We start from the raw sequence: 12,932 nt of genomic DNA, 5'->3' as shown, positions 1-12,932 counted from the left end.
GTTTGAATCTTGGCTCTGCCATTTATTACCTAAGTGAGCAAAGTATTTTTCAGGGAATTAATTGAAGTAATATTTGCAAGATACTTGCCTTAGTATCGAAACCACAGTAAGTGCTAAGTAAACTTTAGCTACTATTATTAAAATAGGTGCTACAATATCTAAATTGCTGGAAAATCAGAGCAGACTTTGAAAACAAAAATCAAATCACTGTTCTAGTCTAGTGTATCTGAAACAGAGCCTGTGGTTGTTCTGTCTTAAATGACTGATCAGCTTTAATTATATTTTGAGGATCAGAACCTAAAGCCAGCAGAGAGGATAGGCATGTTATTCTCTTATTGCTCTATCAAAACATCTCAGTGTAACCAAGACCATATGTAACCATAATTTTTTATTCATTTTCTATAACCTTGGCCTGAACATTTTGGTAGATGAATATTTTTCTAGTCACATCTAATGCTGTTTATGGTGTAGAGTAGCAATGCCTTTGGATGAACAGATTGTGCACAACAAGTGTTATAATGACCGTATGTGGGCTTTTTACGATCACTTGAAATTGTACTCATTAAAGGCAAAACAGGACTTATTAGATCAGTAAGTGCTTCCCTGAGCATTTTGAGATGGCCAAAAATTGTACACTGGTACTTAAAAGATCAGAATTATTTTCTGTGACAAAATAGCAGCGATAGCAAATGTCAGCTTTGGAAGGCTTAATTTGCTGAGAAGATTATTCTGAAGATTATATACCAGGATTGGTGTTTTGGCCTGTTAGCAGTCAGAATCTACTGGATTCATGTCAAAGCTGGTCCACAGCGTTTTAGGAGCATCTTTCTTGCTCAGCACAGTATTTGTTTTGATGAGAAGACTGGTTTGTGGCATAAGATTGCTTAGTTTCATGGATTCAGGTAAAGAAAGGCAAGATAGCACTTTAAACATGCATAACTCTTGCAAAGCTATTTTCGTTATCTTATCTCTTGAAAACCAAGGGTAGAACTCAAGTTTTAATAAAATAAAAGCTTCTTTGTTAAAATATTTGCATTCTGACAGTGTTTTTATACTAAGACATGATACAAAATGTAATTTACATTCACAAAACGTTTGTAAATATATGTGTTCCTAGAAAGTCGTGTTACCCTTATTATAATCAAGGTATATAGTTCTAAATAATTTATGATCAACATGGTATGTAATTCTTAAATAAATGATTAGGGAGATATGAGATACAGAGTGTTGAGAGTTATTGGTATAAATATATTTAATTTTATATGATTTAGAAAATCTCTCCAAGTCATTACTTTACTAAGTCTCTGGCTCTAAGTTTGCTGCTAGAAGCAGGTGCCATGAAGTCCCTGTGCCTTAGTGGCCTCCTGTGAAGAGATGTGCCTGTATTAGGGGATCTATCTCTAGAGGTTCTTACAGCCAGACAAGTCACTGAATTTGAGTCATTGGCCTGGACGGGACTGTGAGTGGCTGTCACTGAAACTAAGGAATGTCAAGTCTTTAGTAAGTTAGAAGGGAAAACTGGGGATTTGTGACATCTTAGATTGTTAAATCAAGGGCAGGAAGACAGAAGATTGGGAATAAATGGAAGAATATTGATATTCTATTACTATGGTCTCGTGGACTTAATTTTACTTTGATGCTCTCAGTCTTGGCTGGACTCTATTTATTGATGACACACCCTTAGTCTTCAGATAGATTCTGCTAATATCAAGCAATATTGAAGTAAGAGGCCTTCCTTCTAAGCTGCTGTGACTATGTAAAGGAGAGTCCAGAAGTAGCTAAGACTGAATGCCCACAGGTTGAGAAGATAAAGTCAGCTTTACCATGTAAATGAGAGTCCAGAAGTAGCTAAGACTGAATGCCCACAGGTTGAGAAGATAAAGTCAGCTTTACCGGAGTGGGTTTGGAAGCAATGATAAGAACTTTTGAGGTCTCTAACAGTTGAGAATGTTAATGACTTGTATCCGCCAGTATTGAGCGTCCTCCAACACAGGTGTGTTCTTTTCACTGCCAGGTACCTATTTATAAATGTAAAATATTTCTATCTTGCACTTTTGCTCTCCTTCCCACTTTTCAAAAACAAGTTCAGCAAATGCAAATGTATAGTTAACCCCTAGTGACTAGACTGTAGTGCCTAAATATCATTTGCCACATTAAGGACTAATAGGAACATGTCAAAGGACCCAAAAGCCAACATGAAGTGCCTCTCACTGGCCTAAGCTGGGACACTTTGAGCATCAAAAAGGAAAATGGCTGAAATGGATTAAAACAAATGTATAAAAGTCATGAGTTTACAATGATCTATAAAAAAAACAAAACAGAACCGGATTTCTTCTTCCAGTTAAGATGGAGTAGTGGGGACCAGATTTACTCTCTTCCCTGAAACAACCTAGAAAAACTGACAAAATATATGAAACAATGGTCTTCAAGACACTGGATATCAGACAATCAAGGACAGTGATCCCTGAGATATAAGAAACAAACAAGAGAAGCCCTATGCTTGCCTTCATCTAATATGTTGGAAGAGTTTCCAGCTTGTAGCACAGAGAGGGATAACCCAGGCAAAACTCAGCAGACTATCTGAGTTGAGACAGAACCGAAAGTCCAGGGAGACCAGGATAGCCAGAATTCAGAGGACAGAGTACCAGAGTGGAGAGCACTTGCATAGAAAACCCCAGAGATTGGTGTATGCTCTCCCTTCCTTGCTCATCCAGTCCTAAATAACCCATGAGTAAAGCAGAAATCAAAAGAGAACTTAGAAAGTATTGTGACCTGAATGAGAATGAAAACACAACACATCAGATTTAGTATGATGCTACTAAAGTACTTACTTTAAATACCACCAAACACCTGTATAAAAAAAAAAGGTCTCAAATTAACGACCTTAGCTTCTGCCTTATGAAACTTGAAAAAAGAAAAGCAAATTAAACTCAAAGTAAGCAGAGGAAAGGAAATTATAAAGATCAAAGTGGATATCAATGAAATGGAAAACAAAAAGAAAAGAGAAAATTAATGAAAGCAAAAGCTGGTTCTTTGATAAACTCGATAAATCTCTATTCAGACTACTTAAAAGAGAGCGAGAGAGAAATTGCCAATACCATGACTCAGAGGAGTAACATAACTACAGATTCTCCAGATATTAAAAGGATAACAAGCGAATATTATGGACATCTTTATGCCTCTAAATTCAACAAGTTAGATGAAATGGAAAATTTATTTGAAAGATGCAAACCTCCAAAGCTCACTCAAGAAGAAATAGATAACCTGAATACCTCTATATGTCTTAAAGACATTACGTCTGTTGTTAAAAACCTTCCCTCCAGTGATACTCTGTGCCTAGATTGCTTCACTGGTGAATTTTACCAAATATCTGATATATTTTAAAAACTTTATCAGTAAGAGATACATACTTGAGTATTTACTAGTGAATGACACAATGTTAGGGATTTGTATTAAAATATTACAAAGGGATAAAAAGAAAAAAAAAGTGGATAGGCCAATAAAGGAGACAAAAATGGCAAAATATAGATAATTGAGCTGGGCTATAGGACATGGCGGTTCATTATATTATTCTCGTTACTTTTGTTTATATTTGAAAATTTCCATAATAATAAAAAAGCTTTTAAGGGGTTAAAAAGTTAAAAATGTTGCTATTACTATAACATGATAAAATCATACTATTCAATAGCATGCTTTTTGAGAATGCATAATACCATGGAAAATGCTCAGGATAATAATTAATAATCATATACATTAATATATAATATTAATTTAAAATCAGTTGAACAAATAAGCCAATGGAATCTGAAATGTCAAAGTGACACGTTATTTTTACGTGTAGTTGGAGTGCAAACCTCAAATGCTGTGGGTTCATGAGTTTAATGCCACAGATCCATTGTGAATTGACTTAGATCAGATCAAATGATTTCTACCAGTAGTCAGGAAGATGCTATTTTATATGACTATTAAGGATGATGGTGAAGAATTTTTGACAAAATGTTCATTTTCATTATATGCTATATAAAAATTTATATTTGTCATAACTTAAGATTGTTGATAAATTTAAAAGTTATGTTTATTAATTAATGATATTAATTCTGATGATATCTTAATTAATGATATTAATTCTGATGATACCTTAGATCTTACTGTTGCTTCAGTTTTTCAGTTTATAAACATGAACTGAATTCTTAGGATGTGTCAGATATGGGTATGCATGTTTTTGTTTTTAAATAGAGGCTTTTTTTTTGGAATCTAACAGCTAAAAAAATGCCCAAAGTTCCGATATTTTCTTGGACCATATCATATTAAAGAACTTTTTAAAAACACATATTTTAGAAGTGCTTATGGCTGAAAATATGAAATATTTTCTAAAGAAAAACAAAATTGATTTTTTTCAGTCAATTTAACATAAGTGAAAGAATGTTCATTCATGCAGCTAACTCAATTTTCATCTTCCTTTTCATGTTTATTCAGAGACTAGAAATGAAAGATGAACTTTCTTGTCTTTCAAATTTCCAAACAACTGTTCAGTTTAGAATGTCTTATTCTAAAGGCAGAACATATTATTTTGCTACTTTAGAGTTGTTATAGCTGTTAAGTTATAGATTATCATTTCATTTGTTTCTGATTAATTATAGGTACTTGAGTGATATTTTGAGATGTGGCAAGTGTGTGTTCTTAAATTCATTCAGCTCTGAAATATTCCCTAGTGAGTATGACCAGTGAGGACTCTGAAGAGGTATTTGTAGGATGACTGTGCTTTTGGTTCTTTTTAGCCTTCCGGGAGTTAAGAGTTGAGCCAAAAATCAAGTGTTGAGAATTTAGGCGCTGATTCTCTAGGCCTGATGTGATCCATTAATAGATTTTTTCTTTGAAGTTCACAATGGAGAGCAAACTGCTTACTGCTGTCATCAAAGCTAATAGGATGACTGCTATTGTATGACCTAGGGCAAATCACCTAATCTCTTAGCCTCAGTTTTCTCATCTGTAAAATGAGGATAATAATAACATCTACCTATCTCTCGGGTTTTAGAGGAAGAGTGCTTGGCACATACTAAAGCAGCATTTGAAAAATAATATATATAAATTAAAAAATACTCATCATTATGTATAAAAGCTTCTTATAACTCTTTAGTCCTAATCCATTCATATTCTTTTATTAAAATAAAAATGAAAAATAATTTTCATGAAAATAAATCTTAGTTAAAAACTTTATGACCCTTCTTTCTACCTGAGTGCCAATGCTGAATGTTAAGATTAAAAACTGTTTGTCTGCTCTTCATGGTTTTGTTTTGTTTTTTCCCCTTTAATACACTGAACAACTAAAATAATATTTTTAATAAAATCATTAAAAAAATTCCTACCATAGCAATACACTGAATCAGAGGAATACACTTTTGTACCTTATTTTTTCATTTTTTAATTGAAATATAGTGGATTTACATTGTTGCATTAATTTCTGCTGAACAGCAAAGTGATTCAGTTTTACATATATATACATTCTTTTTTGTAAATATTCTTTTCCATTATGGTTTATCACAATATTGAATATAGTTCTGTGTGCTATACAGTAGGACTTTGTTGTTGATCCATTCTATGTATAATAGTTTGCATCTGCTAACCCCAAACTCCCAATCCTTCCCTTCCCCACCCCACCTCCCCCTTGGCAACCACAAGTCTCTTCTCCTTGTGTGTGATTTCTGTTTCTGTTTCATAGAAGTTCATTTGTGTCATATTTTAGATTCCATCTATAAGTGATATCATATGGTATCTATCTTTCTCTTTCTGACTTACTTTACTTAGTATGATAATCTCCGGGTCCATCCATGTTGCTGCAAATGTTATTATTTCATTCTTTTTTTTATGGCTGAGTAATATTCCATTGTATATATACACCACATCTTCTGTATCCATTCATCTGTTGTTGGACATTTAGGTTGTTTCCAAGTCTTGGCTATTGTGAATAGTGCTGCTATGAACATAGGGATGCATGTGTCTTTTTGAATTACATTTTTGTCCAGGTATATGCCCAGGAGTGGGATTGCTGGATCACATGGCACCTCTACTTTCAGTTTTTTAAGGAACCTCTATACTGTTCTCCATAGTGGTTGTACTAATTTACATTCCCACCAACAGTGTAGGAAGGTCCCCTTTTCTCCACACCCTCTCCAACATTTGTTCTTTGTAGACTTCTTAACGATGGCCATTCTGACCGGTGTGAGGTATGTTGTTGTACCTTATTGTTATTGCACAAATTAGTGACTTTGATTTTTATTTTTCTAAATTAGCATAGGCAATGTCTACGCAAGCTGTGGCAATTTATCACATTTATTTGTTTTCATTCTGTTAAGTCAGTAATATCTGTTCAGTGAGGCTACTCTTTTTATATTTTATAACTCTATTACTCCTACTCTAGTTGTAATGTATATTTGTGCTACATTTTCATTTCCGCAACTACAACAGCAGTATGTATCAATGTGACACTAGTAAAATAAATGAATTCATCTTTCAAATGACTCAGTTTGTGAAAGTCCTAACAAGTAAAATGAACAAATGAGTTTCTTTGTTGCCTCTATCCTTTGATAAAATGGTTGCTTCAGGCTCTACTATAAATATATAAATATAAAATGAGGAAAGCTGGCTCTCTTTTTTGAAAGGGCCTTTCCTGGATCTTGGCTTTATACTTTAAATATTATTTTACTTTGCTTATGTTATCCTCAGTTCACTCCTTGAATTTTTATCACACACTTGTTGTTCGTAAATTATGGTTTTCGTTGCCAGTATTCCTGTAAAAAAAGGATTTCAACTTTATTTATCTGGTGTCTAACACATGAGGTCAGTCTTTATCCAAGAAAGATATTAGGAGACACTGCTTTCAAGCTCTTTTTGACTTTCAGATTCATTCACACTGTGTTGTAACAGAATTTTTATTTAAGGATCAGTGTGAATCTGCTTCATTCAATCTTGTGGTTTATACATAAATGCATAGTGATATCCGGCACGGATGGGGTCACATCTCTAAATTGACAGAATAGACTACCTGAATTAGAGAAACCAGATCTGAGGCTTAATGAGAATACGTTATAATGAAACTTAATGAGGAGATATACTACTGAGGGAAAGAAAGTAAGATCTCATTTATTAATTAATTTTTTTATTGAAGTAAAGTTAATTTACAATGTGTTAGTTTCAGGTGTACAGCAAAGTGATTCAGTTATCATTTATTAATTTAAAATAAACATTTACTGAGAATTACAGAGAGTCCAATTAATTTGAAAACATATTCAATTGATTAAAACACTGACAGTTATATTCACTTAATAGTTTTGAACATTTATAAAATATTTAATGGTGTTTTATTATCAACTAATTCAACTGTCTTATTTAAACACTATTTTCACTGCCCCTGGGCAGGTCCTGTTAGCCACAGGGAAATGCCTGCATATGTACATATTATATATTCATTTATACACAAACACAGTACATACCCACACTGTGCCAATCATTAATCATAGAGAATCCAAATAATCAGATTTTTCTTTACAATTTTGTTTAACATTGTGCAGTGTTTATAACGATGGCCTAAGGGGCTCCTGAATACTGAGGGGAAGATAAATTATGTTGCGTCTTTATTGGAGTCACATTCTTTGAAAACAGGGAATTCATTTCCATGGTAACTCTCTATTAGTCAAAAGTTATCTATGTAACAGCAGAGGTGTGTTCTAAAATTTTATCTTGGAACCTCAGTATTTAACCAGAATTTGGGTCTACATAATATTACTCATTATTTTCCATAATAACTTTTGGAATAGAGTTTGGTTGTGAGCTCCCTGTTCTCCTGTCACACTGGCCCAATAATAGAGTCCAATAGCGTCTATTGACTAAAGGCAGTTGAGCTCTTCGTATGTTTGCTCTCCAGCCCAGAGGTATCACAGGTATTTACACAAAAGCTGTTGATCACATCGTACTTACAAAACCGTCAGGAACATAGCTGCTTCCCCTACTGTAGATTTCCTTTCAATTGATTGTATCCCAGTGGGATGATTGGCCATCAACATTTTTTTCCAAGAAAAAAGGTGCCCACTGGAACTTTCTCTGTTATATTCATTAGTGGAAATGCTTGGTTATTATGTTTGATCAGAGGTACTTTTCAACATGCAATTGGCTATCAATTTTTGATCTTTAAAAATGAAACAATACCCCTGTGCCTGAGAAAGCAGAAAGCAGCTCAGGATACTTTTACAGCTTTCATCTAGCTCAAAGGAGAAAACAAAGTTTATTAGCACCCTGGGTTTCTCAGACAAGGTGTGGGGAATGCTCTGGCAGTTATTCCTTTTTCTGGGTTGTGACAATGAACTCTCATTAGATTGACTACTTCTTTTCATTTTGGAATCTGGCTCCCCCTTCCCCTTTCTTTCCTTTTGCTTTGTGCTGGTCCTGGGTCTGTTTGCCCTCACATCCTTTCTTCTCTCTAAGCATGCTCTTCTATATCATAGGGGGCTTCACTCTGCAGGCTGCATTTAGTGGGAGGCAGGAAGGCAAAGGGAAGGAGACAGTCTGGTATTTCTCAACCTCCCTGTCTGTCTCAGGTAGCATTTCTGGCAACAGCTTCATCTCCTCCATGTTTCCAGCCCTGGACAGACCTCCTGCAGCTCCAGCTTGTATTGGAAGACCAGGCCTGTGGCCATGAACACTGAGTCTTCTTTCTGTCTCTCTAGCCTTAGGGTGCTTGTGGCCTCCTGCTGCTGCTAAATCTGTGGCTTACATTAGTCTCTCCAGTTTGTCTCCTCACCTTCTACTTCATCAGAATAACCACTTTCCTTAATGAAATTCCCTTCGTGTAATTTATGGTGGTTTCTGTTTTCCTGGTTAGATCCTAATACATATTCCTTTTTGTGTCATTCAGGGTTTCTTATGTGAGAGCACATCTAAGAGAATAGAACTGATATTTATTTCCCCTTAGAGAATCTTGTAACAATGGGCATCAAGCACAAAGCAGAGAATTGCACATAATATAACATTTAAATTAGACTTGACCATTCCTTAGACACTCTCTAGCCATACTTTGGTCTTGGATCTAGAAAAGCTTTAACTAGAGAGGTAGAGGAAGCTAGCTATGTGGTAATTAGGAATAATGAAGCTACAAGGCTGTGGTGATTCCCAAGGATAGGATAGAGGGCTAGGTGCTTAATTATAAAAGAATAGTTTTTATACATGCCCCTAGAAAGAGTAAAATTTAAATGTTTCTCAGTGCTGTAATGTATAATGTCAATTCACAGAGGCAAATGTAAAGAAAAATATTTGACTAAATAAGTTAATTGCTGTGAACTAGTTATTTGAGTTATCGATTATTAGTTACCAGTTAATTTAAGTTATATCTTGGATGGTTTTGACTGACAATTAAAAAGTAACATGCTATCATGTCAGTACTTCTGTTTCTTTTTTAATTTTCAAAAATCTTGGTCATGCTTTTTGCTGATGTGAGAAGGTATAAGTAACCCAAAGTACATAATATTAAAGTAAATCATAAATTTTGATATTTAAAGTTAGCTGTATACTAGATACTGTTATTTAAAATTTCATTTCAATTAGTTGAAGCTTTTCAACTCATAGATGGAAGAAACTGGTTGAGAGAACAGAATTAGTTCTTTGTATCAGAAAGTAGTGCTTTAATATATAAATCAAAGTTATATAATTTTTACACTTCATTTTTGAAAAATTTGCATTATATAATAATAATGTAGTTTCATGTTCTATGTTACTTAATATCAAGGAAAACTTCATAAAGACCTTCCTTATGAGAGCTATTTCTTATTGGTAACTGATATACTGCCTATAGCATAGTCCTTAACCTAGAATTTTAGATCATTTACTTCCAGCTCTTAACATTGAGTGTGATTTGTCAATTCCAAATTTAAATACATTGTAAACCAAATGCTGTTGCTTCTTGGAACTGCTTTTGTAGGACAAAGGTAAAACTAAGTAAAACAAATGGGACCTGATTCAGTGTTTGTAGAGTACCTGATCTGGATTTTGAGTATAAATCCTTACATGCTCTTTAAAAAGTTTGAGTTTTCTAAGATTTTTCTCACCTGGAAAGTGTTCATTCTTTTATTATTATAGGTGATTGTTGCACTTACGTAATATCAAGTACAATGCCAGAAATGAAGATTGTGGAAGAAATAGGATTTTTTCCAAACGTGCATCCTGATTTTTTTCTTTCTCACTAGTAAGGGTGATCTGATTGATTCATTTTTAGATTGTTAATATCAGACTTGTTGTCTTCCAACTAGAAGGGGTATTTGAGGCTTTGTTTGGGGACTTCAGGAGGGAGGGTAGGGGGGCAGAGTTATATATACATTTTGGAATGTTTCTTCTCATAAAAATGGCTTGGAGATTGAGAGAAGAGAAAGCTGCTAATAATGGATGCCTAGGTTAGCTGTTTTCTTCCTGAATGACTCAGGGTGCTCCAGACCTATGGGGTAAGCCTCAGAGAGAAGCTGCAGGTACCTACTGAAGGGGCCTCATGCTGTTGCTCTGTGAACAGTACCTGGTCACAGATTAGCAAGACTAATGTCTGAAATTAAGTTTTGGGCCCCTTTCACTCTGCACTTTGACTTTAGTCTAAGGCTCAGAAATGAGAGTGTAAGCCCAAGAGATTTTCCATGTGAAGATGAATATTCTAAACCAGAAAGAAAGAAATAAAAGGCACTTCATTTTAGCGAGTAGGTATATCATTTCTGTAACATTTTTTGAATGCCGGAAAATGACAGCATATGCCAGAGTATTTTTAATTAAAAATCATTAATGTCGTTTCTTTGTTTTTCAGTTTCATACATTTAGAAATAAAGAATGGAATAATTTGGCTGTTTGGCTTTAATAGTATAATATCAAGAGGTCAATGTACAGGTCACTTGGCTTAGATATGATAAGCTTTTGTATTGGGCTAATAGCATTTCAGTTATTTTACTACTTTTAAAAATAAGGTCGTAAAATTTTATTTGGAATATATTTCCAAAACTTTTGACACTTTGAAGTGTGATATGTGGATTCAGGTGACTGAAATGGGTTCAAAATTCCATGAATTGTCTGTTTAAAAAAAACAGATCTGTGAACTTGGTATGAGGAAATGAAAGAGAAGTAGACAACCAGTCCAATTAGACAAAGTAATCTTTCCTTGCTTGCTTCACATTTGACTTAATTTACCCTTAATTTATTTAAGCTTTGATTTTTTTTCTTATTTAAGTCAAACAGTATGAATGTTTTATTTTTTTAACCGAGGAGAAATTCTTTTTCTTAGCTCCTGCTAGGTAAAAAAGTGACAGGGCTCCTTAGTGCTGCTAACTTTAAGTGCTGTTTGTAGTTTGTTATGAGCTCTAGAAATCTTCTATGGAGAAAAGAAAGGGATTTGGTGGAAAGTAAGTCCTAGAAAAAAGTCAATTGGAGACCGTGCTGCCTGCCAGAGTGGAAGAGGAGGAGCGGAGCATCCGTTCTGATTTGGTGTAGGAAGAAAACAGGAATCCAATTAACAAATGCACATTTCTGCAGCAGAGGACAGTGATTAAAATTTTTGGTGAACTACTCAAAATTCCTGCCACACACATCAAAACTCTGAAAATTTACAGAGACTGTTCAAATGTTCTTCACTTTAAGAACAAACATGAAAATAGAGAACTGATTATGCTTCTTGTTCTAAAATGATCTTTAATTGTGTAGCGTGAGAATGTTGTTTTTTATTATTTAATGCGTATGTATTAGTGAGGTTTATGTTCAAATATATCACTTTTAGAAACACATAGCTTCAGAGCTGCAGATCCTGCATTCGATATAGTTAAAAGAACAGAGGCCTGGTTTACGGAAACCTAGGTACATGAAATTATTTTTAATGTTTTGTTCTTGATTTCAAATTTACTCATTCAGCAATCAGCATTTAAAAATTTCGTTTGATGCACCTAGTACTGTGTGAAGCACCGGTGACACAAAAGTGAGTAAGACATGGTCACTGACCTGCATTAGCTTGCCTTAGACTCTAGTGGGAGAAACATAGACTTAATTAGACTAAATTATAAAGCAGTGTGTTTAAGGCCGTGGTGGGAGAATGAGCAACATCGTTGGGTGTACAGAGGACAGAGTCTCTTAATCTGATGGTGGGCATCCTGGGAGGTTTTACAGAGGATGTGTACTAGAGCTGTGAAGGCTGCATTATGCTTTGACAGGAAACGAAGCCAGCCTTGTAACTGCTCCAGGTGGCTTGGGACAATATTGCTGCTAATGCTTTTTTTTTTTAGAATCATGCTAGTCCACTATGTATTATTTTTTATTACTCTGGGTATGTATGCCCACAAAGTAGTGTAATCAATTAATTAATAATTTTTTTTACTCACTATAAATTGAAAGGCTAGTATGATTGTACCTAGCTAACCTAATGAATTTAGCACATTTATATATAATTAATACTTTTAGATATTAAATTTAGAAGTGTAAGTGCTACCTGTGTGCTGATGAGGCCCACATTTATTTGACATCTCTCCTTGGATATCTAACAGGCATCTCAGATATAGTATATTCAAAAGCAAAGTCTCTCCCTACCTGTCCCCAAAGCATCTTAGTTAACTGCAGTAATACCTTCCAGTTGCTCAAACCAAAAAACCTTGGAATTATCCCTGATTCTTATTTTTCTCTTGTGCTCCATAACTAATTTGTCAAAAAATTCTGTTGATTCTAATTTCATATATATCCAGAATCTGATCACTTTATACTACCTCCAGCTGCTGTCACTGTGGCGCAGTCACTGATGTTGCTTGACTAGATTAATTCATTACAGCTTCTCTGCCTCTACCATTGCTCCTCGTCTAGCTAGACTCACACAGAAGCTAGAATAATCATTCAAAAATGTAACTTAGATCCTGTCACATACCTGCTTAAAACCC

General features: G+C 34.5%; 1 protein-coding gene across 4 annotated transcripts in view; it reads left to right on the top strand.

Moving 5' to 3' along the window:
• FBXL17 (F-box and leucine rich repeat protein 17) overlaps positions 1-12,932 on the top strand; it is a 470,181-nt gene that overhangs the window by 142,735 nt on the left and 314,514 nt on the right. The window lies entirely within an intron of this gene.

This window comes from Balaenoptera acutorostrata, chromosome 2, assembly GCF_949987535.1.
Source record: "Balaenoptera acutorostrata chromosome 2, mBalAcu1.1, whole genome shotgun sequence".
NCBI lineage: Eukaryota > Metazoa > Chordata > Mammalia > Artiodactyla > Balaenopteridae > Balaenoptera > Balaenoptera acutorostrata.
This window is presented reverse-complemented; position numbering and strand designations above follow the sequence as displayed.